This window comes from Panthera onca, chromosome X, assembly GCF_046562875.1.
Source record: "Panthera onca isolate mPanOnc1 chromosome X, mPanOnc1 haplotype 2, whole genome shotgun sequence".
NCBI classification, from domain to species: Eukaryota; Metazoa; Chordata; class Mammalia; order Carnivora; family Felidae; genus Panthera; species Panthera onca.
This window is the reverse complement of record NC_138357.1, coordinates 5012534-5038535: the sequence shown is the minus strand read 5'-3', so window position 1 is coordinate 5038535 and position 26002 is coordinate 5012534. Positions and strand designations below refer to the sequence as shown.

Here is a 26002-nt window from a genome sequence, read left to right as displayed (position 1 = left end):
AATGCAAGCCATTCTACAGCCCCTTAATTAACTGCTCACTTGCTAATGAGGGCCTTTTTTCTTAAAGGTTCCTTATTTTTTTAAATCAGTGAAGTCGCTAGGAAATTACAATCAATATTTTAACAATTTCCCATTTGTTTCCATTGTGATTTTTAAAAACGCTCACTACCACCAATGTCTCCCCTAAAATTAAAATTGTTTAAGAACACGGGGAAGAGAAAGAATTCAACCCATTTCCCAGTGGCTCTCCTTAACCCCACCAGGACAAACTGCCACCTATCCTCTGTAAGTGCCCCAATCTGGCTTCCTACGTGGCATAGACTCACCTTTTCGCCAGGCATATCAACATGCTCCCAGTTTGCCCAATATCATGTGATGTCTGGACCTGTGTGTGGGACCTGAGCTTTCATTCTACATGTGTCATGTTACATTCAACACCTGCCTCCTGTCCTTGGGGGTTTGGGGACAATAATCATAACGGTAGCTTCTTCTCTGAGCACTAATGACCTAGGCACCCTGCCAGGGGTGGTCCCATGCTTAGAGGCCACAAGCCTGACTACAACGCAGTGAAGCAGGTACTACTGTGACCCCCATTTTACTAAGGAGACAGCTGAAGCTTGGGAGGTGATATAGCCAGGAGGCAGCAGAACCTGCATCGACATCTGGCCTCCAGCCTCCTGGATTGGCTTGCACTTCCTCTGCAGGGGGCAATCCCTCTCTACCTTAGGCTATCCCATGGGCATTTGTCTCTCCTGGTGCCTGTCAGTCGTGGCCTCCAGTCTGCTGTGGTCATCGGAGTGATGAGTGTCACCAGAAGAGTCAGCAAGCCCCGAGTGAATGCTTCAGGAGCCTAGAACTCAGAGCCGTGGCTGTGGGACATGGCCTCTTCATGGGTGGAGTGTAGCAGGTGGACACAGCCAACAACCTCTATACATGCACAGCAGTGGTCGGGGGCTGGTGGGGGGACATGCCAAATTCCAGTGCTGAGCCCTGCCACACCCATTACCCATCTTCTTCCTCCTAGATCTGGATTCAGTCATCCAGGGGGCACCCCAAATCTCCTTCAACCGTGAGTTCATCAGATGGGCTTGGGGGGAACCCCAAAAGTCTCTAGTAAAACAGTGAAATGGGAGAGGCTGAGGGCAAGGGCCTGAGGAATCAGAGAGACACAGACAGGCCCATCGATGGTCAAGAGAGGGAGGGCACCCATGCTGTACTGTGATGGGTCTCAGGCCAGGCTTCACAGAAGAGGAGACTTTTGAGATGAGCCCTGAATGTCAGGTGGGATTTTGACAGACGAGCTGGAATTCTAGGCAGGGGAGATGCACAGGCAAAGGTGCAGAGGTGGGAAGAACTGGGAATTGTTTGGTGTCCAATTAATAGTCCAGCCAGGCAGGAGGCCCAGGGGCGTGTGTGAAAGCACCAGGTGATGAATCTCGAAATGGAGGCTGGGACCCACCAAATGGACGGCACTGAATGCCAGGCTGAGGAGCTGAGATTCAGTGCCACCAGCAGTAGGGAGCCACAAGATGCTTTGGAGCAGAGGAGTGATGAAGAACAGAGCAACGGGATATGTGGTTCTTATCTGCAGTCAGCACGCCTGTTTTCCATATTCTGCAGGCTGCCCAGTTAAGCTCCCAGCATTTGTCACGAGAACTTGGGAAAACTCACTGCATGTCCGCAGGAATAGGACAATGAGTGACAGATGGCCACTGATTGTTTTCATATCCCTTGAGCTCCAGGTTTCAGTCAGACCAAAGGCAGGGCCCACATCAGCCTTGGCATGATGTGCGTGGACCTGCACAGCCCAAGCTCAACCCTTTGCTTGGCAGCCCTCTCAGCATCAAGGCCAGGAGAGTGTCCCAGGAGAAGAGGAGCCCCTTGGGAGCCTGGTGAGATTCTTTTCCTCACCTGGACCCACCTGCCAAGACTACACACACTAAACGTAAGTGGCCCGGTTGCAGGTGGAAACAGCCTAAGCTTTGAGGCCCAATTGTTTACCGCTCTGCAATTCTCAAGTTGTGTGACCCTGGACATGTCCCTTCACCTCTCTGAGCCCCTCGTTTCCTCATCTAGAACATGGAGGTGATGATGGCTTACACTTCGTTGTGTACATGGGCCCATGCAGATAAAGCACATAGTAAACCTAGGTAAATGTAGGAGCTGTCAGCTCCAGACGTCGTCTGCCTTTTGGGTGACAAAAGGGTCTCGTAGCCAGTCTATTCAGTGAGGAGAAAGCCCTCATCCAGCCTCTCCTCCCATTTGTCCATCAACCTTGGGATGCCCAAGGTGACAACCATAAGGGAACCTTTGTTTCCAACAGTAACTGAAAGAATGACAACATATCTGGGCCACAGTGCCCCTCGGTCACATGACCTGAGGCTGGTTTCAGGACATTAACACAAAGCTCTTTGCCTGACCTCCATCCTCTTTAACCTTTGTTCAGGCCATAAAACTCCTTAAAATGTACGACAGCTATGGACCCCTTTCCCAGTGTGTGTACAGTTCCATGGCCCCCAGAGTTTCCTGAAAGTTTCTCCCCAGATATTTCCAGAAAAATAGAATCCTACTAACATTCATTGAGCAGATACTCCCTGCCAGACACTGTGCTAGGAGCTGGGAAGACAGCATAGAGCAAAGCAGGCCCTGGCAGTAGCCCTCGTGGGTTCTAACCTATAGAGGTCAGCTGGTGGTAAGCGCTGGAGAGAAAACAAAGCAGGGAAGGCGAGAGGAAGTGCCACAGATGGGTGTGAGGCTTTGAAGCGTTACATTGGGAGGCCAGGTGACATTTGTGTAGATATTAAAGGAAATGAGGGAGCCAGCCCCATAGATTTCTGGGAGAATGCATTCCAGCAGAGGGAACAGAGGGTGCAAAGGCCCTAAGGAGAGATGTGCCTGGTGTGTTGGGAAAGAGTCGGGAAGCCTGCAGTTCACTAGCAAGAGTCAGGGAGGGCAAGAAGGAAGATGGTACCATCCAGATTGGGGGTGGGGGCATGTTTTACAGGCCCTTCTAGGCCACCAGGAGCACTTTGCTTTTACTGAGTGAAATGGGGAGCCACTGCAGGTGTGCAGAGATGAGGGACTGGACTGGGGTTTGGGGAGAAGGTGATGGGGAGGAAGTAGGAAACAGAGCCATCTGTTAGCTGACCACTGGAGTAACCCAGGTGGGAGATGCAGGTGGCTGGGCTCGGATGGCACCAGTGGAGACGGAGAAAAGGCTGGGATGGTGGATGCACTTTGAAGATGGACGCTTGAATGATGGAGCCGCCATGAACTGAGGTGGCAGACCTCAGGAGGAGTGTTTTTGTTTTTGTTTTTGTTTTTGTTTTTTTTTTCCAATATATGAAGTTTATTGTCAAATTGGTTTCCATACAACACCCAGTGCTCATCCCAAAAGGTGCCCTCCTCAATACCCATCACCCACCCTCACCTCCCTCCCACCCCCCATCAACCCTCAGTTTGTTCTCAGTTTTTAACAGTCTCTTATGCTTTGTCTCTCTCCCACTCTAACCTCATCAGGGAAATACAAATCAAAACCACACTCAGATATCACCTCACGCCAGTCAGAGTGGCCAAAATGAAGAAATCAGGAGACTATAGATGCTGGAGAGGACGTGGAGAAACGGGAACCCTCCTGCACTGCTGGTGGGAATGCAATGTGGTGCAGCCGCTCTGGAAAGCAGCGTGGAGGCTCAGGAGGAGTGTTTTGAGGATGACCAGGAGCTCAGCTGGGGGGCATGTGGAGTTTGAGATGCCTAGTGGCCATCCAGGTGGACAGGACCCTTGGGGTCAAATTTTAAAAGCACTCTGCAATTCTCTGTGAAGGACTCAGTTATCCCCTGATCCGCTGCGTTTAATCAGATTCTCTTCAAGACACTCATGAGCTCTCTATCGCTCTAGGGGACACGGTAGCTCTAAGATGACTCCCCCTCCTTGCAGGAAGGGACAGGCCACCGGCCAGGACTCCACGGCAGCCTTGTGTGGGTTGAAGGTAGGGATTGCGATCAGTTTGATCACCAGAGAGCAATAACTTCTCCAGAGCAGCCCTGGCTGGACCCAGCCAAGGAGGATTCCTATCCAACAGCCTGGCTGAGGGGCACCCTCAAGGTGCCTGGGCGGGGGGGGGGGGGGGGGGGGGGGGGGGAGTTGCTGTAGAGGCGTCTGACACCTGTGCCTCCCGGTAGTCAGGACGCCGCTCCTCGGTCTGGGAACTTTGTGAAACGCTCGGAGGCAAGCGTCCAGTTCCCCAGCTCCGTTGCGCCTACGTAGCCCACGAAGGGACTTTGGTTGGTTCTCATAGGGGGCCCCAGCGCTTTCCGCGGGCCGAGGGCGTGGGCGCGGAGAGAAGGAGGGGCCGAGTGGGCGGTGGGCCCACCCCTTTATTCCTGGCCCGCGGCTCCGGCCGAGTGCGACCAGATGTGGTGGTGACAGGTCGCTACTCAGAGGTGCGGGCAGGAACTGTGATTGGGCTCTGGGGCTTCGCGGGCTCTGCTGCCTCGGGACGAGACGCGGCGTCCGTGGGCTGAGCTCAGCCCCCGCCGCCGCTACCACCCAGGAAGTCCAGGTAAGGAAACGCACCCCGGCCGGGGCCCCCGGAGAAGGGGCGCAAGCCAGTCCCCCGGGCATGGGGGGAGGGGAGCCGCTGGCTTTGGCGCCAGGGAAGAGGGCGGACAGCGTGCTCTGGCCCTCCGGGCGGTTCACAAGGAACCCATGTTCGTACAGAAGCCGCAGGTGTCTGCCCTGGGATAACCCCGCGCAGAGGCGGCAGGTCCAGCCCAGCTCGGGAAGGGGCTTCGGCGACCCCGGGGCCAGTGGGGAGGGAGACCGGCTGGCGCCCCTGGGCTCCCGGCTGAGCACACCGGCGGGCGGCCCAGGGTCTGCGCGCAGGCGGGGGGTGGGGTGGTGGCGGGCAGTGGAGGAGGGGAGGGGGAAGAGGGCGGGGGACAGGAGAGGGGGAGGGAGGACGCTAGGCGAGGGGGTGTGTAGTTTAGTAGCCGCCACCTGAGAGCACGGGCCCCCACTGCCGTCACAGCAGGTCGGCTTGGCTGTCGTGGCGGGAGCCAGCTAGCAGACGCGTTGCCAGTGGGACGGGCGCTACCTACCCAAGCAGCCACCGCTGAAGGTGAGCGCCCTCCCAGGGCGAGGGGGAAGGGGGGCCCGGCTCCCAGCTCTTGAGTCAGTCTCTGCTCTGCTCAGAATGGGGAAGGGGTGTGTGGGGAGGGGATTGAACAGGCTACTTTATGGTGAGACTCCCGTCCCTGTGACTCTCCGGCGTCCTCCGGGGATCGGCTCGCGCGTCCTCTCTCTGTCTCTGTCTCTGTCTCTCTCTCTCTGTCTCTCTTTCTCCCCCCTGGTGTCTTTCTAGCACTCTGTCTCCGTCGTTTTCTCTCGGTCTGCCCGTGCGTCTCGGTTTCCGTCTCTCCCTCGGTCCCTCTCGGTCTCTGTCAGTCTCGCGCGCTTGTCTCGCCCTGCCGCGGGTGAGTGCCGGCTCTCTCGCTCTCCCTGCTCGCTCTCCGTCTGTCAGGGGCGCGCGCGGCTCACCGGCTCGCTCGGCCCAGACGCGGGAAGGCTACCTGCCGCGTGCGGGTTTCCAAGTGCTCCGGGCTCCGCCTGCGGCCCTCCCGCGAGCTCCATCCGCCCGTGCCCAGGGGCCCGCGGTGACCCCGCTGTCGCTCTTCCCCATCAGCGCACCGTCTAGACGGGCCACCTGCCGCCGAGGGCACAGACCGCCTCCCGCTGAGAGCGGAGCCACCGAGGTACGTGCGGCCGTGGCCCTTCCTTCCTTCCCTCACTCCCCAGCTGCCCTGGCTCGAGTGGGCTGGAGAAACCAGGCGACCACGGCGAAGCCAGCCTGCGGCCGCTTTCCCTTTCAAAGAGTGGCAGGAGGGTCGGGTAGGCCCCTTGGGCGGCCGCCGCGCTTCCGCTGCCCCCGGCCCCATCCTGCCTGGAAACTCGGCCTTTCGGGGCTCAGGGCTGGCGGGGTCGCGGGCGGGGCAGCGTGGCTTCCCCTTTAAGACCGAGCCGCTCGTCGCCGTGAGTGTGAGGGTGTGTGAGTGTGCGGCGTGCGTGTCTCCTCCTCCCCGAGTGACACAGCAGTGAGAAATGCCTATCAGTAACTTAAACCCCCGAAACTCCACCTTCCGGGCGCGCGGCGCGGAGCCGGGCGGTGGGAATGGAGCGAGCAGATTGAGGCCGCCACTGCAGCGCCGCCGGCATGAACTTGGCCGCAAGCTGAAGCAGCCGGCGGCGGGCGGGCGCGGGGGCACCGGCCGCTAGCCAGAGGGTGATCTGCAACCGGGCTGGGCCACTCAGCCGGTGCCCGAGGCCAGGCTGCCTGCGCCGGCGGCCGCCCGCCCCTCGGGCACTGCCCCCGCCGCCGCCGAGGGAGCTCCGCAGCACGGTAAGGCTGAGGGCGGGAGCGGGAGGTCCGGCTGCTCTGGGGGGTCCAGGGGGCACTTGTGGCCCCCACTTGTGGTTCCCGTCGCGGAGGAGCTGAGGGGACCCCAAAGTTTGCTCCGAGCACACGGCCCACCTGGCGCTATGCGCGGCCAGCCCCTCTCTCGGACCGCCGGGGCCGGCCTGAGCGCAGCTCCCATCGTCCGGGACTTCGGCCTCTGCCTGCTCCCCAGCGCCCAACGGGCGTCTGGAACCGGGCGGGGGCCGTTAAGTACCGGCGAGGGAAAGCAGAGGGGCGCGAGCCACATGATCTTCTCTGGCCCTGCCGGGCTACCGGGAGGCTCCCACTCCGTTCCGGCGCTCCCCGGGCCGCTGGCGGCCCGGATGCCACTGGCGACGTTGCCATCGCATGCCAGCTCCCTGAGCGTTGGCCAGTCGACAGTGGGCGCTGGGCACAGGATTCCACCCCCCCCCCCAACCCGGTTTGCCGCCACCGAGTCGGGAGTGTGGAGTGTGCGTGCGCCGAGCCCGCTGCCTTGCGCTCCCTCCCCTGCCAAATCCTCCTCTGGAGAGCAGCCCCGAGCAGAGCTGGCGGCTCGAGGCAGCCCCGACTGGGCTCCTGCCCGGAGCTCCCGGCGCCCCCGCGCTCGGAGCTCCCAGGCCTCGGAGCGGCGGCGGAGCCGGGCGCCCGGCGCCGGCAAGGGAGGGCGGGAAGCCCCCCGGAGCTCCGCCAAATACTTTTCTGGGCCAGTTGGCTCGGCTAGGCTCCGTCCCGATGCAGTGTGTCCGAAGCCACTTGGAAAGCTGGCCGTACCGTCTGATTTTGATCCGTGATTAAATGCGGACTGAGCAGACACTAATAGGATTAGCCTGCCAGAAAACTGCCCTGAAGTCGTCGGAACCTGAGCAAACTGACGCACCTCGGGCGGGGGGCTTAGCCCCACCGCGCTCCTGCAGTTGAGCGGCTAAGCGGGGCACCCGGAGTGTGGGTGTTGAGTGTGTGCGCGGGAGGGAGCACAGGATGGCTGGGGGACTCGGGGAGAAGGGACTCCGCTTGCCGGGGTGGCTTGTCGTCGTTGTTTGGCAGCGCAAGGAATCCCCCCCCCCCCCCCCCGCCTCCGGGGTGCCGTCCCCACAGCGAACGTGTCGTTTGCGGGTAGCCGAACGAGGCCGGCTCCGGGACATTGTCTGTGAGGGCGAGTGAGCCGAGCGTACCAGAGGCGGCCGCGCTGGAACAAAGACGCAAAGTCTCCCCGAACCCAAGCAATTTCGAAAGAGTTGGCTGGGAAGAGGGCCCGGGTCTCCCAGGGGAGACCCCCGCGGGAACCGTGCGGTCCCCAGCGCCCGGGCCCCACGGCCCGAGTGATCTGTTCCCGGGCTGCGGCGAGCCGGCGGGCAGCATCGCAGCGGCTCAGCCCAACCCTTGGCAGGCGCGGGCCGCCGCCCGAGTGTGCCCGCGGGCCGGGCGGGGTGGGCCGCGCACCCGTGGGGGCTTCCCGGCCGCCTGGCCGCATGGGGCTCCCGGAGGCCGCACAGTTTCTCCCCCCACCCCACCTCTTCTTGTCTTTATAGATCCCCCTCCCTCCTACCCCCGCCGCCGCAGCCGCCAACAATCCGCTTTATAAAAAGCCCCTTTGTTTCCCAGGAGGCTGGAGAGAGGGAAGGGGAAAAGGGACGCAGAGGCAGGGGGCGGGGGCGGCTGCCTCCCAGTGGCCTCGAGTCGCTCGGGACAGGAGGGCAAGTGTAGGCGGTGGGGGAGGGGGTTGTATTTCGAAGACCCTCCCCAGGAACCCCAGAACGCGTGGGGAGCCCTTGGCTCCTGCCGCCCACCGCGCGCCCCGCCTGCTGGCTGCGGACACCCGGGGCTACGGCGGCACGGACCGCCGGGCGGGAGGCACGGCGAGCAGAAGGACGCGGAGGCCAGAGGCCGAGCACGCTCCGCGGGAAGGACAGACGCGGCTCGCCGCTGCGCTCGCGGGGCGCGGGCATAGGGGGCGCCCTTTCCTCGGTTTCGCTTTGCAGCCCGCGCCCCTCACCTCCCGGCTCAGGGCGGCTGTCGCGCCCGCCCGTGGCGGAGACGACGGTAGTGACTGAGGCTTTCGCCACCCTGCGGCTACACTCCTCACTCCTTCCTGCGCCCTCCTGCCGGCCACCCCCCCCCCCAACACACACACACACCGGGGCTCAAATGCTCTGCGGACCCCCTTTGTTTGGAGGCAGGGAGGGAGTCGGAACCGCAGCCTCGGGGGTTCCTGATGCCTGAGTGGACAGTGGGGATGGGGTTGCACCTCCCGACCATGCGTCGGTTTGTCGCCTCTACATGGACCCAGCGCCGGACAGTTGGGGGTGTCCAGGATGCATGGGCTGCCGGCATTAGTTGGATTGAGAATTTAGCGGGCCCCTATCCCCTACACCTGCCCTTCCCCCCAAACTTGTGGGAACCCGGACTTGCACTGAGGAATGTTAAACATGTTAGAAGTAGCCTTTCGCCATCCTGTTGGCCTGCCCCGCCTCCGCCCTCCTCTCCAAATCTGTCCGCTTCTCTCCTAAAGTTTGTTCCGTTCCGAAAAGGAATACTGACAATAAGAAAAAAATTGACAAATAAGGAGAAGTAGGCGGGGTCCGAACAGCTAAGTCAGATTCCTCCCGATCTCTTGCCCGCCTCCGTCCCCCTTCCCATTTAATCTTGTGGCGGCATATTATTTGTACCCTTTTGCATATCTTTCCCCTAATCCACTCCATTCCCATCTCTGGAGGTTATTCGAAAGTGTTGGTCAAACATTTGTTCTCTGGTTTTTGGAATTGAAGGTGAAGCGTTAACCTCCCCCACCCCCTCCTCTCTCTCACACACAGACACAGACACGCGCGCGCGCGCACACACACACACACACACACACACACACACACATCCCAACTGCATCTAAAACCACAAGAAAGTACTCAAAGGGTAAACCACAGGCTCTACCTTCTCCTCCCCCCTTTGTGCTTCCCTTCTGTAGCAAGATCATTGGAAAATAAAGCTGCTGATGTGCGAGATGGAACATATGGTGCCTCCATAAGAGAGTAGCTGAAATGGCCTTGAACCTGCCGGACAGACCAGCTGTTTGCTGCCAGCCAGAGCAACTAATCAGCTTCTTTGCCTTAAAGTAACATCCCTCTTTTCTCTTGATGACCAGTTTGCATATTAAATAGGATATTCTCCAGAGGAGATAGGAGATGGGCTTCTATATTGCTTTGTGCTTTGGTGGTTCTCCACACGCCTCACCCGCTACTCTGCGTGCTGCCTTGGCTTCTCTCTGCATGCGTGCCTACAGGGTGTGTTTCCTTTAACACTGATAAAAGAATGTTGCCCCAAGTGGAACTTGGGAAGAAGGAGGCAGGAGAGGGGCTGAGATGGTCCCAGATGCCTGGGAGGAAATCTCTCTGTTTTGTTCGTATTAGCTTTAGAAAAACTAGCAGTTCTCCCCCCACCCCGCACACACATACACACATTAAAAATATCACAAAGATCTTCCGGCTGCGACCATTTTCAGTTTTCCTTCAGTACAAAGTGTTTGAGGAGATACAAGGAAATTCCATGTTAGGAAATCATTAGCAAAGGGTGACTTCGTCTGTTTTCCTGCCACTGACGCTGACAGTGACACAGATGTGTGGGTTGAAACAGGAACGTCATTGAATTTTTAAACTCAACCAGGAAATAGCCTGTTGCTGGGTTGGGGGGGGGGGCATCCATTCACTGCATCTTAAGTTAGGAGATTTACTGTTGTTGATTTGTTGATCCTTTTCAATAAGGAAAGGTTTTTTGTTTTTTCCTTTTTTTCTGAAGTGTGACCAGCATGTTTAGTATCATCCCCCCCCCCCCCATTTTAAGCAGATCACCTAAAGGTTTAAAATGCACCTGTTAATAGATCATCCCTAGGAAACTCAGTGGCTATCCAGCTTATAAAATGGGCAGAAACTGATCTTAAATCAGCAGTTCATCTGACAATAGTTGGACTACTCTCCTTTCAAGGGGCTTCTTCTATGCAGTAAACCTTTTCTTTCTTTTTTCTTTTAAGACCCTGATTTTCTTTCTTTTTTTTAAGAGTCTGATTTTCTTTCCTTTTTTTAAGAGTCTGATTTTCTTTCTTTCTGTTTCTTTCTTTCTTTCTTTCTTTCTTTCTTTCTTTCTTTCTGTCTTTCTGCAGTGGTACACTAGAGAGATAATCAGCCTAGGAGCTAGGAAACTTGTGTTCTAGAACACTCTCCCCACTAATTAGCTGAGTGATCTTGGGCAAGTCTGTCCCCCTCCTTCCTCCTCCTCCCCCCAACCTTCATGACCTAGGAGTCAGTGCCTTCCAGCTCAAACACACTGTGATTTGTAAATGAAATAGTCATTTTCTGGAAAAGTGAAACACCTTTGAGGAAAATGGCTACATATAGAGGGAAATGGGACTGAGATTTTTGAGGGGCAGCAAGAAGAGGGAGAAGTAAAAAAAATGGCAGAAGTCCAATCAAAACAATATAAAAGTGGGAAGTACTCCCTCTCTCTGTGTCTTATGCCAGTGTGAACTTCTAACCCAGAAACATAGATCCTGGAGGCTGGGAGGCAACCCAGAAGGCTTCTTGTCCAGTAACCCTAATCTGGTGATCTCAGGGCCTATTGACGGCCGGCCTCCTAATCATTGGGTTGGTTTACAGATAACGGGATCCAAACTCTTTGAAATTAGACTGGCATGTTTCCAAAGGACTCATCTAATGGAGAACAGATTTGCTGCTTTGCAGTTATTTAGCAAAGATTTCAAGGGCGAAAAGGCCTTCCCTCTACACACACGTGCCCCGCTGGAGTTTGGGCTCTGAACTCGCTGTTGAACCTTTTCTTTTCTTCCTAGTTCAGCTGGGTATTTTTTAAAAATCACATTTCCAACTTTGAGGACACAGCAGCCATGTAAGAACCTGCCACTGTCCTGCTTGATTTTAATATTGATTTTTTTTTAAACGTGGAGGGGGGTGCGAACATTATGGGGAAGAACCTTTTATCCTCTGAGCTCTTTGGCAATTATCTTGCTGCCATAAATGTTGATACACATATAATGGATGTAACTAGAAAATCTCCTTATCCAAGCAGAAAAGGCTGAGTGTTTGTTGGAGCAGACAGATGTGGCCAGGGAGGGAGATAGATGGCAGGGAGCAGCAGCCGGTTACCATGCACCCGCACAATAAACCGATTCCCATCACACCCCTCCCAGCTCCACCACCCAGGGTAACCTAGGCAGCATCAGTCAGCTGTACGGTAAGAAAGAAGCCTCTCGAAGTTCAGTTGGAAGCAGTCTGATTTTGCAGGCATTGAGTCCTGAAACATTTCCAGGTGGAGAGCAGGGAAGCTTCCTAAATCCACATGACTCTGATGGGGTTGTATGGCAAGGTGTATTACTTGTTGTCATTGTCACTGTTGTCATCATTGGGTTGCAACTGTAGCAAAGGAAGGACAGGCCCATGGAGTCACTGGTCAGGGGTCCCTTGGAGGTGAGGAACAGTAGCTTGCGTGATATAATATTTACCTTCGAGGATTGTGGCCGCACAACCCCAGTGGTGTCCTGCTCCCAAATGACTAGCCCCAGGAGCATTTTGTGCAAGAGGAGGGGATAGAAGCAAAAGAGTTGGGTTTCCTCCCTACCCTGCAGTTGCTTTCTTTTTTCTCCCTGTTCACAGAGCCTCCCCGATTTCCTTTGGGCCTTGAGTCCACCCCTAAAATCTGACCTCTTTAGATTTTCCAAAGCAATCAGATTTGTCACAGCCCAGAAAGGTCACCCAGGGTGAGGCAAATCGAGGGGTTTTGCTGACTATGGGCTCCCCGGAGTAAAAGCTCCTAGAGACAGGGCCTAACGAGCACCAGAAAGAAAGAGCCCTTTGCAAAGTCTGTGAGAACTGTCCTCGCCTAGACAGAGCCCCAGCTTCAGACTCCCCTTTCCTCCATGGCCCACAGAGGGTAGGCTCTTCCTGACAGACCAGACCACGGAGAAGGAGGCCATCCATAGCAACCCAGTCCTGCCCTGACTGCCTTCTGACTCTGGGGAGAGCCAGTGTCCCTTTCTGTGCAGTCTGGGTGCCAGCCTGGAAGTCCCTCCATTTCCTCAGGGTGGGGGGCCCAGCTGCCTTCCCCTCCCAGTATGCCCTGCTGCTCACTCTGCCCAGTAAATAACCATTAAGTGGGGCTTGGGCAGTGCTGTTTTCTGAGTGCCGAGAGCTGTTCCATGAGGCCCAGAGGAGCATGGGGCTGAACGTGGCATTCCATCATGCTGGGAGGGGGCCTGGCCAGCTGGCCATTGTGTCTCCCTGTTCCCTTCACCTGTGCCAGGACCTGGACACTGGGCCATAGGGATGTATTTCTGCTGATTCTAGAAAAGGCCCCTGGATGCCACCGGGCATGAGCTAGTCAATGGCATCAGCTTTCATATTTTTCCTAGTGTTTGATCCTGAACCCTACACCCTGCTAGCTTCTTTTGGAGGCTCAGGGACACAGAGAGGAGGGGGACAGGATCCAGCCCTGCCTTCCTTTGCATGGCCCCATTAGTTTGTTGACTACAGTTCCTGCACATGGTTGGCATAGATGCCCCAAGTCACCTACAAATTCCCGTGCTAAAAGGTGGAGAATTTTCTAGCTGAGAAGACCTTGTGACTTTACATAAGAGGAAGGCAAAGCCCAGAGAGGGGCCCAACTTTCCCGAGGGTACACTGACTCTCAGTTAACCATATTTGAGTCAGGAAACCCCACTCTGCACCCATGCTATGGGCACACAGGCCTCTCCTTTTGAGGAGGAGCCAATGCCGCGAGATCGTGGTGTGCTTGGCTTCTTAGCATTGTTAGGAAGGCAGAGGGGTGCCTTGTGATTAGAACTCCAAATCTAAACCAGCAAAGATGGCATGTTGTAAGTTAAGGAGCAGTCTGGGGCCCGGGCCTGGGGACCTCAGAAAGGAGTGTGTCTCCACTCATCCTGTTTTCAAGTCGTGGATGGACAGTCACGCAGAGCCAGCCCCTCCGAGGGCTTGGCCGGGTGAGCTCTGTTGGCAGTTTAGGGGATTGTTTGGGTTCGGTTCTTAAAGAGATCTCAGGGTTACCATCTGCTTCCGGAAGTTTCAGCGCCGACCTCGGAATTTTGAGTGGGACAGTAGTTGTGGTGTGTTTGCCAGAGTCACATGAAAGACTGGCATGCGTTATGCTAGGTCCAGGGAGGAGGGCACAGTGTCTCTAAGCTGCTTGTCTGTCAAGGATTAATTTAACCCCTAATTACTACATTTTCTTCGCAGTTTGCCGTGCAAACGTGCTGTAACAAAAGCTCAAAGAAGTATGCCATTTCGTTTCACTGCCACTCTTAAGTTAATTTGGGGGATACGGAGTCAAATTCGACACACTTGGTGTTAGAATAATTGGGCTGCCATTTGAACTAAAGTTGAACAGTCCATGCCATTTGAACAATCCGTGGAGCATGCGCGATTCCCTGTGCAGTAGCACGGCCTGAGCCCTGCCTCCCGCCTCTCCAAGGCTGGGTGGTGAGCGCTGGTCCCACGGTGCAGGTGAGGTCAAAGTGGAGCCCCCCAAAGATCTGCTCCCGAGGTGGCAACAACGAAATAGAAACCGCAGGGCTCCCCTGACAGGAGGTCTCCAAGCAGGCTTCTCTCTCTCCTCCTCCCTGCATCCCTCCAGAGTGACAGCCCCTTGGCGCCCCTACGGGCCTTTTCTGCCCCTCTCGCCAAAGGGCAGTGGGTGAGTGTGGGAGCCAGAGACCACTCCCCTCTCTGGGGTGGCTGGGAAGCCTGGCTTCTCAGACCCCAGGCTGGAGGCCCCCAAAGCATCATTTTTGCTCCTATTTCCGAGTGTACCGCGCTAGGCTCTGGCGCAGAATGCGCACAGGGCAGCACGTTGTGCTGGAAAGCCAGACTTGTACTCTCACAGGCACCTCTGTCTCAGGGGCGGAAAAGCACGATCACTCCTCATTACCTCTCAGGAAGGAGAAGCACTTTGCCTTCTAGAGCTCATGTCACCCCAGAAGTTGAGAACTAGAAGCTGACATGGTCTCTCTCATCCTCACCACATCCTTTCTGGAAGGTGGGACCCAGATAGAAAGGGCTAGGTCTGAAGCCCTTGTTCCCCACATGGCTGGGGACAGGCTCTCTGGCCTTTTCAGTCACGCCTTTGGGTTGGCCCTTTGCAAAATCCTGAGCAAACCAAATTCGGGTCCAGTCTCCCTTCCTGGGTCCTAGACCTGCCCCTCACAACCCCTCCCCCTTACCTGGAAAGACACCATCCTTAGCCCTCTATGCTCTGATGTCATTCCCTTCCTCCAAAGAGTCTGGAACCTCCAACTTGAATTATGGGATGCAAGGGTTGCCATGCTGTCTCTTTAGCTTGGAAGTAGGAGGGTTTGGGGGTTTAGGGAAGCCCTTTTGGACACCCCCCAGAGTGGCACCATGCCCTGCATAAAGCTGGTTCTGTTCATAAGATTGGAGAATGGCCAGGACCACCTGGCTGCCAAGGTTTTCCTGAGCTTGCCCCCAGGGAGGCCGACTCCAGCTAGCCTCCTGAGCCCCAAATCGTAACAAAAATAATACCTGTCTCTCTGGAGCAGGGATAGCTCTTTGCCTTTTGTGGGTTACAGACTTCTTTGGGAATCTGATGGAAGTCGTGGGTCTTCTCCTTAGACCACCACACAAGAATATGCAATATTGCATCTAATTTCAAGGGCTCATAGGCCTTTCTGGAAACCCATTCACGGTTCCCTCAAGGTTTCTTTAAGCCAGGTTAAGAACACCTCAATGTGGTGCCTTGGGCTGTGCCAGATTGCATGGTCATCCCTGGTCACCTCATCGGCATAGAAATACTGCGATGTGGCAGGAAGAACAATGAGCTTTGCCTTGGGCATAGGTCATTGACCAACTGTGGGGTTTTAGGCAAGTCCTTGAACCTACCTGAGCTGCAGTGTCCTCAGTTGACAAATGGCAATATGAGAATGCCAGTCCAACCCAGCGAAATGGCATCATGGGAGATTCAAAAGACCTGGTGTTGGTGAGATGGTCTTGCAGACATCAGGCTCAGGATACACTCTTGGGTTGTCACTGGTTACTCTTCATTTTGCCTTCCCATGTGGCCTGAGAAGTGTAACAAAATAAAAACAGGTCTCTTTTGACACAGAAAGTCCTTTTGTTTCTTCCTTTGATAATCGTGTAAGTTACACCCAGGCAAACAGCATGAAAAAGTCTCTTGCTTAGGAGGGACCCCCAAGGCCATGCAGTGTTTCTGGGATCTAGACAGTTCTGGAGGCCTTCCCTGGTTAGGGATCCTGCTCACCCAGCCCTCAGCAGCTCCAGAGTGGGGCCAGGGCATGTGTATCTGGCCCGTGCCCTGGGGGAGGTTCCCTGTCTGCCTGCTACGGAAGTCAGCAAATGAATCTGAGAAGGCCAATGATTTGGTTTGCTTTTCTACATTTCCACTGTCACACCTGGCATTACGAGGTCAAAGCGGGTCTTTGACTTCCCCCAAACCACTGAAAAGGTCTAGCCAGCTCATTGCGAAAATGGGGTGGTGGACCTGCCCGGGTATCTGGCCAGGGCCCTGTCCTGAGGGAGGGGAGCGTCGTGTTCCCTGTGTTCTCCGTGGTGAGGACAGCAGCCTCAGGAGGGGTATGCAGGCACTGTGATCGGAGAGGGGGCTGGCCTGCTGGGCACAGTTCAGAGGACCTCCTCCACCATCCACGTCCAGCACTGCAAATGTGGAAAGATTTGTGGCAAGGCCAGGAGAGCTCATAAACCATAGGTAGGGAAACTGAGACACTGAGAGGGGCTGCGCAAGAGCACAGGTGAGCATGAAGGCGAGTTCTTGGCCCCTGCTGGGCCTGTGCTCTTCCAGGCCCCCTGGCTCCTTACAGCAGGGGCTTTTTACCTCTCTTAGAGACAAGCCTGTCTGGTCCTAAAGAATTCTCAGTTCCTGAGAGTCAGCTGAGACAGTAAAGAATAGGTTTGTGAAGCCATCTGAACCCTCAGAGGATGATCCTGGCCTTGCCTAGCCAGTTGCTGTGCCTTGCCACACATTTGCAGATTTGGCTATGCCCATCCCCCACCCTCAAGGTAGAACCGTTTGGAAGGCAGTAGGTTGCTAGGAGCTTGGACTTTCTCTCTCCTTTATAAAGAGATGCGTGCTGTTTTGCTTTGAACTGGTTTGCACACAGATTGAGGTGTCCCCCCATCCTTTGTTTCTTGTGTTAAAGAAAGCCAGATTTGCCAGGGGGCTCGTTAAGTAGGGATCACATTGAAGATGGCTGTTCGGTACTGGGTCCTTATGCATGCGGAGTGGCACCAACTCTGTCCTTTGCTGGGGTGTCTTAGCCTCAGCTTCAGTGTTCATCTGGAGGGGGAGGAGTTGTGCAAGTCATTTGAAAGCAGATGACCTCTAGCAATTGTAGGCACGTGGAGTAATCAACTGAAAATTGGAAATCATGGCAGTTGGCACTTGCCTTTTGGAAGGTTCACTGTTTAGGACCAGCTTTGAGTCTGGAAAGGGTCCCTAGTGCTATAGTGGGAAGAACATCCACCTGGGGGTCAGCCAGTATGTGCTCCAGGTCCAGTTCTGAGCCTCAGTTTCTCCATCTGTACAATGAAGGAACTGACTGAATCTGAAAGGGAATCTGAAGAGCTTCTCTAGCCCCGATATTCCATGATTCTCTGGTTGCAAATTAAACTCTAAGTTACTTAAAATATTTGAAAAGGATAAGTCAAATATTTTGAAAGTTTTTATTTTTATTTACTTTCAGAAAGAGAGAGAGCACACACACGAGAGGGGGAGGGGCAGAGGGGGAGAAGGAGACAGAAATTTAAGCCGGACTCCAACTCAGGAACTGTACCATAAGATCATGACCTGAGCTGAAATCAAGGGTCAGATGCTTAGCCAACTGAGCCACCCAGATGCCCCAATATCAAAATTTATTCTTTTTTGACCAGAGACTTGACAGTGTGGGAGCTTTCTGTTAGCTTGGTAGGTGGAGGCTGTGACTGTTATATAGGCAAGAGTAGTTCTGAAAGTTTGGGTAAAGACAAAAGGAATTGATATGTATTTATGTAGGACCAATGAATGGGAAAAGTGGAAGTTCCCTTAGAGAACCCTGGTTTTACACAGGAAGATTCTGGGGCTGAGCTAGTCCAGGACTCAGGTGTTCCCACTCTCAGCCCACTGTGGCACTGTTTGCTCCACCCCATTGTACAGAGACTCTTACAGAAGCATCATCCAGCTTGTGGGCAGCAGAAGGAAGATAGGGCTGATTTTGATTTCTAGCTATCAAATAGTAGCTTATCAAAAAGTCCTTGCCCCCAATAACTAAGAGTTGTTCTCAACTAAAGTAAATATTTAATATTGTTGGTACCAAATGCTTAATTTAAGATAAAACAGATTTTTTTAAAAATAATGGGGCGGGGGTAGGGATATGGTCCTTGGGCACTTGTTATTTGGAATTATTTTAATTTAAACATATGGGCTGTTTAAGTTGGACTTAATATTTGCTAATTTTCATTATGAAAAAACCCTCAAGCCACCCCACCCTTATTTTTGTAACGAGTAACAGTTTTTTCTTGTCTAGAAGAAGCTTTAAATTTCTCAACTGTTTGTACCCACAGTACTTGGCATATTTGCTTATTGTTTGTTTGTTTTAAAAATTACTTTGGGTTCCAGGTGTATACTGACCCCTGACCTGTCCAAATTGGAGAGGAGAAGCAGCCCAATGTGTCCCACCACCTGCAAGTGCCCACAGAGCAAAGGGTCTGTGTTGGCCACCTATAGCTCGTGGGGCACTTACTAAATCTACCCGGCCCATCCCCATACAGCCACCAACCCTGGGACTATTTTTCTTGGTTGTGGCCCACCCAACCACCTCTTATCTGTGCCCAGCCACCCCTTCCTCTGGCCTGAAACATGACCAGCATCTGGAAGGGAGGCAGCCTAGGTGCTAGGCTCAGTTCTGCTGCCTCACTGTGTGACCTTTGGCAATTCTCTTCCCCTCTCTGGGCCCCATGGCCCCCATCACTCCATTGGGCTGGCCGAGAAGAGTAAACGGCTCTCTGAGATTTTCCTCTTCTTGGGTTGGATTATATTTAGAGGCTGTGATTTGACCAATGGAATATATGACCTTTAAATCCTTTCTAGAGGTAAAATTCAGTGATTGCCTGAATCACTGAAAGAGGTAGGTAGACATTGAGTGCAAGAAAACGGAAATGGACAAACACTCTCTAGTATATGTGCTCCTCTGCCCACATAGTTCCTGACGGCTGTCTGCCTTTTGGAAAAATGTATCTATCTCCTTCCCCTCACTCAGATTTTTTAGGAGTTTTGGCCTTGAAACCAAGGCAGGAAGGGAGGTGGAAAGGAGGGCAGTGCCCAAGACCCTTCTCTGTAATGTGGACCCTTACAGGTAGTAGGGTACATTGGGTTGCTTCTCCTCTCCGATTTGGACAGGTCAGGAGCCAGTATGAAACTGGAGCCCAAAGTCATTCAAAACTGGAACTTGGGTGCTGATCAATTCAAGAACAGGCCAAAAGTCATTCTGAAAAGTTGATTCAGTGAAGCTACTTTGTGTATTGACCATGTGCCGGGCACTGTGGATGGATGGATGGATGGATGGATGGATGGATGGACAGAAGGAAGGAAGGATAGGCAGATACATGAGACATAAGATGTGAAAGGCTACTAAATACCCAATGTGAAAGAACATATGCAAATTAATGATTTGTCAGGGCAAAGATGAAGGAGTGAACAAAGCAGACAAAAAAAAAAAAAAAAAAAAAAAACAACAACACTCATGGAAGGTAGTCCAGTGGGGGAGACCAAAGGGAGACAAGATTAATACGTAAAAAATATAATATGTCTGAGGTGATAACTGACTTGCAGCAAAATAAATCAAGGAAGGGAATTGGGGAGTGGCAGGGAAGGGTGCACTTTTAAATAGGGTGGGAAGCAAGGACCTTGCCAAGAAGGTGAGATTTGAACAGAAACTTGCAAAACCACGTTTCAACTAGGCCACTGTTGTCCAATAGAAATGTAATGCTAATAGCCACATTTAAAAAGTTAAAAAGCAGGTGAAACTAATTTGAATCATATATTTTATTTAACCCAATCTATGCAAAATATTATTTCAACATATGATCAACTTAACAATTACTGAGATATTGTACATTTTTTATCACGCGAACTCTTTACATTCCAGTGTGTAGTTTATACTCACAGCACATCTCAGTGCAGACTAGCCACATTATAAGTGCTCAGCAGCTGCATCTTAACTCTCCGTCTCCTGTCCATCCATCCATCCATCCTTCCATCCATCTATCTTTCCATCCAGTCATCCTCCAAAATGACTCCGTTTTTCTGCCTCGTGAGGATTCCCTTTTCTGCATTAGGGAATTCAGTGAAACAGCTGGTTTCTGTCACCCTGAGCTGGGCTTTGTGAACATTGGCAACAGGTCTTTTGTCCAAGGAAGGCTCCAGTTTTGACCTGAAATTTATCAAAACGACAGTAACTGTTCCCTGAATTCCTGCGTATGCCTAGAGACTCCTGTCCTGTTGCTTCTGGGAAACCCTGCCATCAACTGTGAGCATTTTCTAATGGTTGACCCTTAGGCCTCTACTCTTTGCTCTCTACACCTTCATCCTCGGGGATTAATTGATGGCTTCTAAGCTTTTTTTGAATTTAATATTTTACCTTGACATGAATTCAGATTCAAGAAAAGTTACAAGAATAGTACAAATAATTTCTGGATACCTTTCACTCGATCCCTAAATGTTGACATTTTACCACATTTTGTTTTATCCACTCCCCTACACACACACACACACACACACACACACACACACAGAGAGAGAGAGAGAGAGAGAGAGAGAGAGAGAGAGAAAGAGTTTCTTTTTCTGAATTGTGTAAGAATAAATTGCAGACATGATGCCCCCATTCCTAAGTAGTTGAATGTATATTTCCTAGAAACAGGCATTCTCTTGTACAAGCACAGGATGATGATCAAAATCAGGAAGCTAACATTGTTTCCAATCGAATCTAAAGACCTTATTCAGGTTTTGCTGATTGTTCCAATAATATCTTTTACAGCAAAAGAAGGTTCAGGGTGATATGGTATGTTTGGTCATTATGTCCCTTTAGTCTCCTTTATTCTAGAACAATTCTTCAATCTGTCTTTTTGGTTTTAGTGTTGATATTTGTGAAAATTATAGGCCAGTTATTTGGCAGAATGTCCCTCCTTTTGGGTTTGTCTGATGTTTCCTTGTGATTAGATTCAGGTTCTGCACTTTTGGCAGGAATTGCCATAGAGGTGATGCTGTGTCGTTCTCAGTGCATCATATCATGAGGTCTGTGATATCTAGATGTCTCATTACTGGTGATGTTAACCTCTATCGCTTGGTTAATGCACTGTCTGCCAGGTTTCTCCACTGCCAAGGTACTATTTTTCCTGCTGAAATGATCAAATGGGGATATATTGGAAGAAGTGTTAATATCCTGTTACTCTGAAAACTTTCACTCACCAGTTTAGCGTCCATTGAAGATCCTCTTGCCTGAGGCAAATTTATTATGCTGGTTGCCAAAGAATGAATTTCTAATTTCATCGTGCCTTCTATATGTATTGTTCAGCTTTATACTATAATAGAGAGTTTTCCTCCCCCCGCCCTCCCTCCGATTTCTTTACTTATATATTTATATCAGATAAGCTCGTGGGTTATTTTTTTTATTCATTGACTTATAATCCTTTATTATCATTATTTTGATGCTCAAACTGCCCCATTATTTGGCCAGTGGGAGCCCCTTTGTACTAGCTCTTAAGTCTTTTTGACACATCTCTAATTATTATCTGAGCATGGCCTTAGTTTCTGACATAACAAGATGCTCCAGGCTCATCTTGTACATTTTCTGCCTCAGCCCTAAAAATCAGCCATTTTTCCAAGGAGCCCTAGTTTCTTTTAATGGAGAATGGTATTTAGAAACCAAGATCTGGGTACTAGATATATGCTTATTTCTACAAGAGCATCATTCCTAATAGACTCTCTCAGCTTACAAAGGTAGGAAAATAATTAACCTACATCTATATTTCATTTTATCTTACTATTTTATCAGTTTTTTTTTGTGGTAATTTCTCCTTCTACCCACCTACATGTCTGTCTACCATATATCTGCTCTTTTCCTCTCTCTCTCTCTATCATCCAGCAGTTCACACTGATACATTTAAATTCTAATCCGACAGCAAAGTCAGTTCTCTTTCCTTGTCCATATTTGTAACTCCCTTTTAGGACAGCGAGAAATCTCTCTGCTATTATCCATAATGTATTTACTCATTTACTGAACCCTAAAATACACAGAAGGTAGTCCCAGAATTGCTAACCCATAACTCTGTGAGAAGAAGCCCATTAACTAGAGTACAATATTTGTTTAGAGTTCTTTTTGTCTTTAGCTTGAGGTTATATCATCCAAAGACTGTGTTAAAAAATTACCTGAGCTAGTTTTCCATCCCCTTATCCCCAGTGTGGTCATTTGAGTATGGTTCAGTTGACTTGTTTCTGTTTAGATTCCTTTTGGGGTTTTTGTTTCCCCGTATTTGTTTTTTTTTTTTTTTTTTTTTTTTTTAAATTTTTTTTTCCAACGTTTTTTATTTATTTTTGGGACAGAGAGAGACAGAGCATGAACGGGGGAGGGGCAGAGAGAGAGAGGGAGACACAGAATCGGAAACAGGCTCCAGGCTCCGAGCCATCAGCCCAGCGCCTGACGCGGGGCTCAGAGCCTGACGCGGGGCTCGAACTCACGGACCGTGAGATCGTGACCTGGCTGAAGTCGGACGCTTAACCGACTGCGCCACCCAGGCGCCCCCCGTATTTGTTAATCTTAATTCTTTGTGGTTTTTTTTTTTTTGAGCGTGTGAAAAATAACAGAATTCCAAAAGTTAGAACTGTACAGAAAGTGACACTTCACATTACGTCTACCCTTCCTACCTCGTTCCATTCATTTTTGCACGAATGAGCAGATATGCACGTCTTTTCCCACAGCCCTTTTTTCCTACATGAAGAATAGTATCCTACAGATCCTTTTGGGGGAGCTTTGCTTTCTCACGTGACAGTACATCCTAGCAATCACTTCTTATCATTTCACAGAGCTCTCTCTCATTCTATTATTACAGCTCATAATATAGTATTATGTGAATATACCATAGATTATTCAACCACCTTCCTATGTATGAGCTTTGGGTTGTTTCCAGTATTTTGCAATTAAAACAACGCTGCACTGAGCAACCTGGTGCATATGTATTTTCATTTTGCTGAAGATATATGTTCAGGGCAGATTCCTAGAAATGATGTTGGCGTATCAAACAGTAAACACCTATATAGTTTTGTTAGGGATTGCCAGATTCCCCTCCTGAACGGTTTGCATTCCTATCAGTAACGAGTGAGAGTTGGGTCTGTTTTCCTAAAACCTTGCCAATAAAGTGTTTGCTATACTTTTTAATTTTTGTAAATCTGATAGGTTAGAAATGGCATCTCAGTAATTTTAATTAGCTTTTTTCTAATTATGAGTGACTTGGAGCATCTTTTCATATGCTCTAGAGCCTTTTGTGTGTGTGTGTGTGTGTGTGTGTGTGTGTGTGTGAATTATGTGTTTATGTCTTTCTCCCTTTCTCTACTGAGTTTTTGGTCTTTTATCCTCATTTTTAAGAATTTTTATATTAAGGCTATTTGTTTTCTAACCTGTGATATGTGTTGTAATTTCTCCCAATTTGTTGTTTTCTGATACTGTTTTTTTCTTTGCCATGCAAGAGCGTTTTTAAAAAAATATTTTAGTTTTAAGCTATCTTTACACCCAACCTTGGGTTCAAACTCACAACTCTGAGATCAAGAGTTGCATGCTTCACCAACTGAGCCAGCCAGGCACCCTGCAAAAGTGGTTTTATGTCGTCAAATATCAGCCTTTTCTTTTATTGCATCTGGATTTGTGTCACATGTAGAAAGTTTTTCCTCATACCCAGGTTAAAGAGGAATTTACCTGATTTTCTTCCACTGTTTGTAAGGGTTCAAGTTTTATATTTAGATTCCTAATCCATTTGGACTTTATTCTTATGAATGGTTATATGGGTTGGATCTCTGCTTATTTTCAAATGTCTACTCAGTTATCACAGCCCCATTTTTAAAAACATCTATCTTTGCCCCAGTCATTTGAAATTTCACCTTTATCACATATTCAATTTCCACATATACTTGAGTCTATTTCTAGATGTATGCTCTATTCTGCTGGTCAATTTGTCTGTTCATCTAATGCGACACTCTTTTAATACAAAAGACTTACATCGTGATTTTCAAAACCTTTTTATTTTGAGATAATTGTAGATTCGCATGCAGTTTTAGGAAATAATGAAACAGAGATCCCATAAACCCTTCACCAAGTTTCTCCCATAGGTAACATCTTGCATAACTGTAGTTCAATATCACAACCAGGACATGGGCATTGATACAATCCATCCACCTTATTCAGACTTGACCAATTTTACATGCACTTGTTTATGTATGTGTGTGCATTTAATTGAAAGCCATTTTATCAAATAGGCAGGTTAATGTGATCACTACTATGGTCAAAAGTAAGAGCAGTTCCATCACCTCCATGTTGCCCTGTTATAACCAAACCTACCTCCTCTTCACCCGGCCCCACCCCAAGTCCCAAATTCGTGGCAACCACTTAATTTGTTCTCTACTTCTATAATTTTTCCACTTCAAGAATGTAATATAAGTGGGGCTACTGAGTAGCTAAGTTGGTTAAGCAACTGACTCTTGATCTCGGCTCAGATCACGATCTTGTGGTTTGTGAGTTTGAGCCCCACATCCAGTTCTGTGTTGATGGCATGGAGCCTGCTTGGGATTCTTTCTCTCCTTCTCTCTGTCCCTCACCTACTTGTGCTCTCTATCTCTATATCAAAATAAATAAATAAACTTTAAAAAAAGAATGTAATATAAGTGTAATTAAACAACATGTAACCTCTGGGATGGGCTTTTTTCAGTCAGCATAATTTTGGTAGTGGTGAAGTGCAATGTATGAGAGGTCCTTTCTGATTGGTGTGTAGTGCTATCTCATTGTCGGAGTTTGTTTGTTGTGTGTTTTCTTCAGGAGGAGAGCAGCATCCTAATGCCTAATGATATTGAACATCTTTTCTTGAACTTATTTGCCATCCGTATATTCTCCTCGCTGAAATGTCTGTTCATGACTTGGACCCATTTTCTAATTGGATCACTTGTGGGATTTTTGTTTGGTTTGCTTTGGTTTTTACCATTGAGTTTTGAGAGCTCTTTATATATTTTACATACTTGTCCATTATCCAATATGTAATTTGAAAATATTTTCTCCCGATCTGTAGCTTGCCTTCTCATCCTCTTAACATATTCTTTCACAGAAAGATTATTTTACGGATCATTCTTTTGTTGTTGATTCTAAGAACTCTTCATCAAGCCCTGGGTCCCAAAGATTTTCTCATGTATGTTTTGAGTTTTCTGGTTACGTACCTTACACATATGACTGATCTATTTGAGTTAATTTTTACATAAGGTGTGAGGTTTAGGTTTATTTATTTTGCCCATGGATGCCCACTTGCTCAAGCACCATTTGTTGAAAAAGCTTTCTCTCCTCCATTGGATTACTTTCATACCTTTGTCAAAAATGGGTGGGGCATATTTGTATAGGTCTATCGATCTATGTGCCTATCCCTCAGCCACTGTCACACAGTCTTGATTAATGCTGCTATATAATAAACTTTAATCCCAGGTAGAGTGACTCCTCCCATTGTATTCTGTTTTTTCAAAATTGTTTTATTCTAGGACCTGAAGCTTCCATATAAATTTTAAAATAAGCTTACCTGTGTCTGCAAAAAGCCTCGCTGGGATTGTGATAGGAATCACATTAAGACCATAGATCAGTTTGAATGAAATATTTACTATGTTGAGTCTTCTAATCAATAGACAGAGGATGTCTCTTCATTTATTGAAATTTTATTTATTTCATTAGTATTTTGTAATTTTCTAGATGCAGACCCTATGCATATTTTCCTAGATTTTAATATCTAAGCATTGCATTTCCTTTGGAGCAGTTGTAAATGGTACTGTGTTTTTAAGACATGTTTCTTTTCTGGTATAATTCACATACCATAAAATTCACTTAAAGTGTTAAATTCAGGGATGCCTGGGTGGCTCAGTCAGTTAAATGTCCGACTCTTGGTTTTGGCTCAGGTCATGATCTCAACGGTTTGTGAGTTTGAGCTCTGCATGGGGTCTGTGCTGACATTGTGGAGCCTGCTTGGGCTTCTCTCTCTCTCTCTCTCTCTCTCTCTCTCTCTCTCTCTCTCTCCTTCTCTCTCTCTCTCTGCCTCTTCCCCACTAATTCTCTCTCTTTCACTCAAAATAAATAAAAATAAACTTAAAAAAGTGGAGTGTTCAATTCAGTGGTGTTTTTAGTATATTCACAGAGTTGTGCAACCATCACCCATATCTAATTTCAGAACATTTTAGTTACCCTAGAATGAAACTACATACCCATCATCAGCCATTCCAAATTCCCCTTTACCCTCA

The 26002-nt window shown here is 50.1% G+C and overlaps 1 protein-coding gene across 5 annotated transcripts in view; it reads left to right on the top strand.

Moving 5' to 3' along the window:
• Positions 1-4431: 4431 nt before the first annotated feature.
• Positions 4432-26002, top strand: part of MAMLD1 (mastermind like domain containing 1) — a 122776-nt gene continuing 101205 nt past the window's right edge. The window contains exons 1-3 of one of the 5 annotated variants that reach the window (XM_081793155.1): positions 4432-4564; positions 5033-5122; positions 5687-5756. The gene's annotated coding sequence lies outside the window, so the exon portion shown is untranslated. Of the gene's footprint in view, positions 4565-5018; positions 5123-5686; positions 5757-6103; positions 6401-26002 lie in introns of those variants that run through there. The other 4 variants (XM_081793156.1, XM_081793158.1, XM_081793154.1 and 1 more) reach the window with 4 other exon arrangements.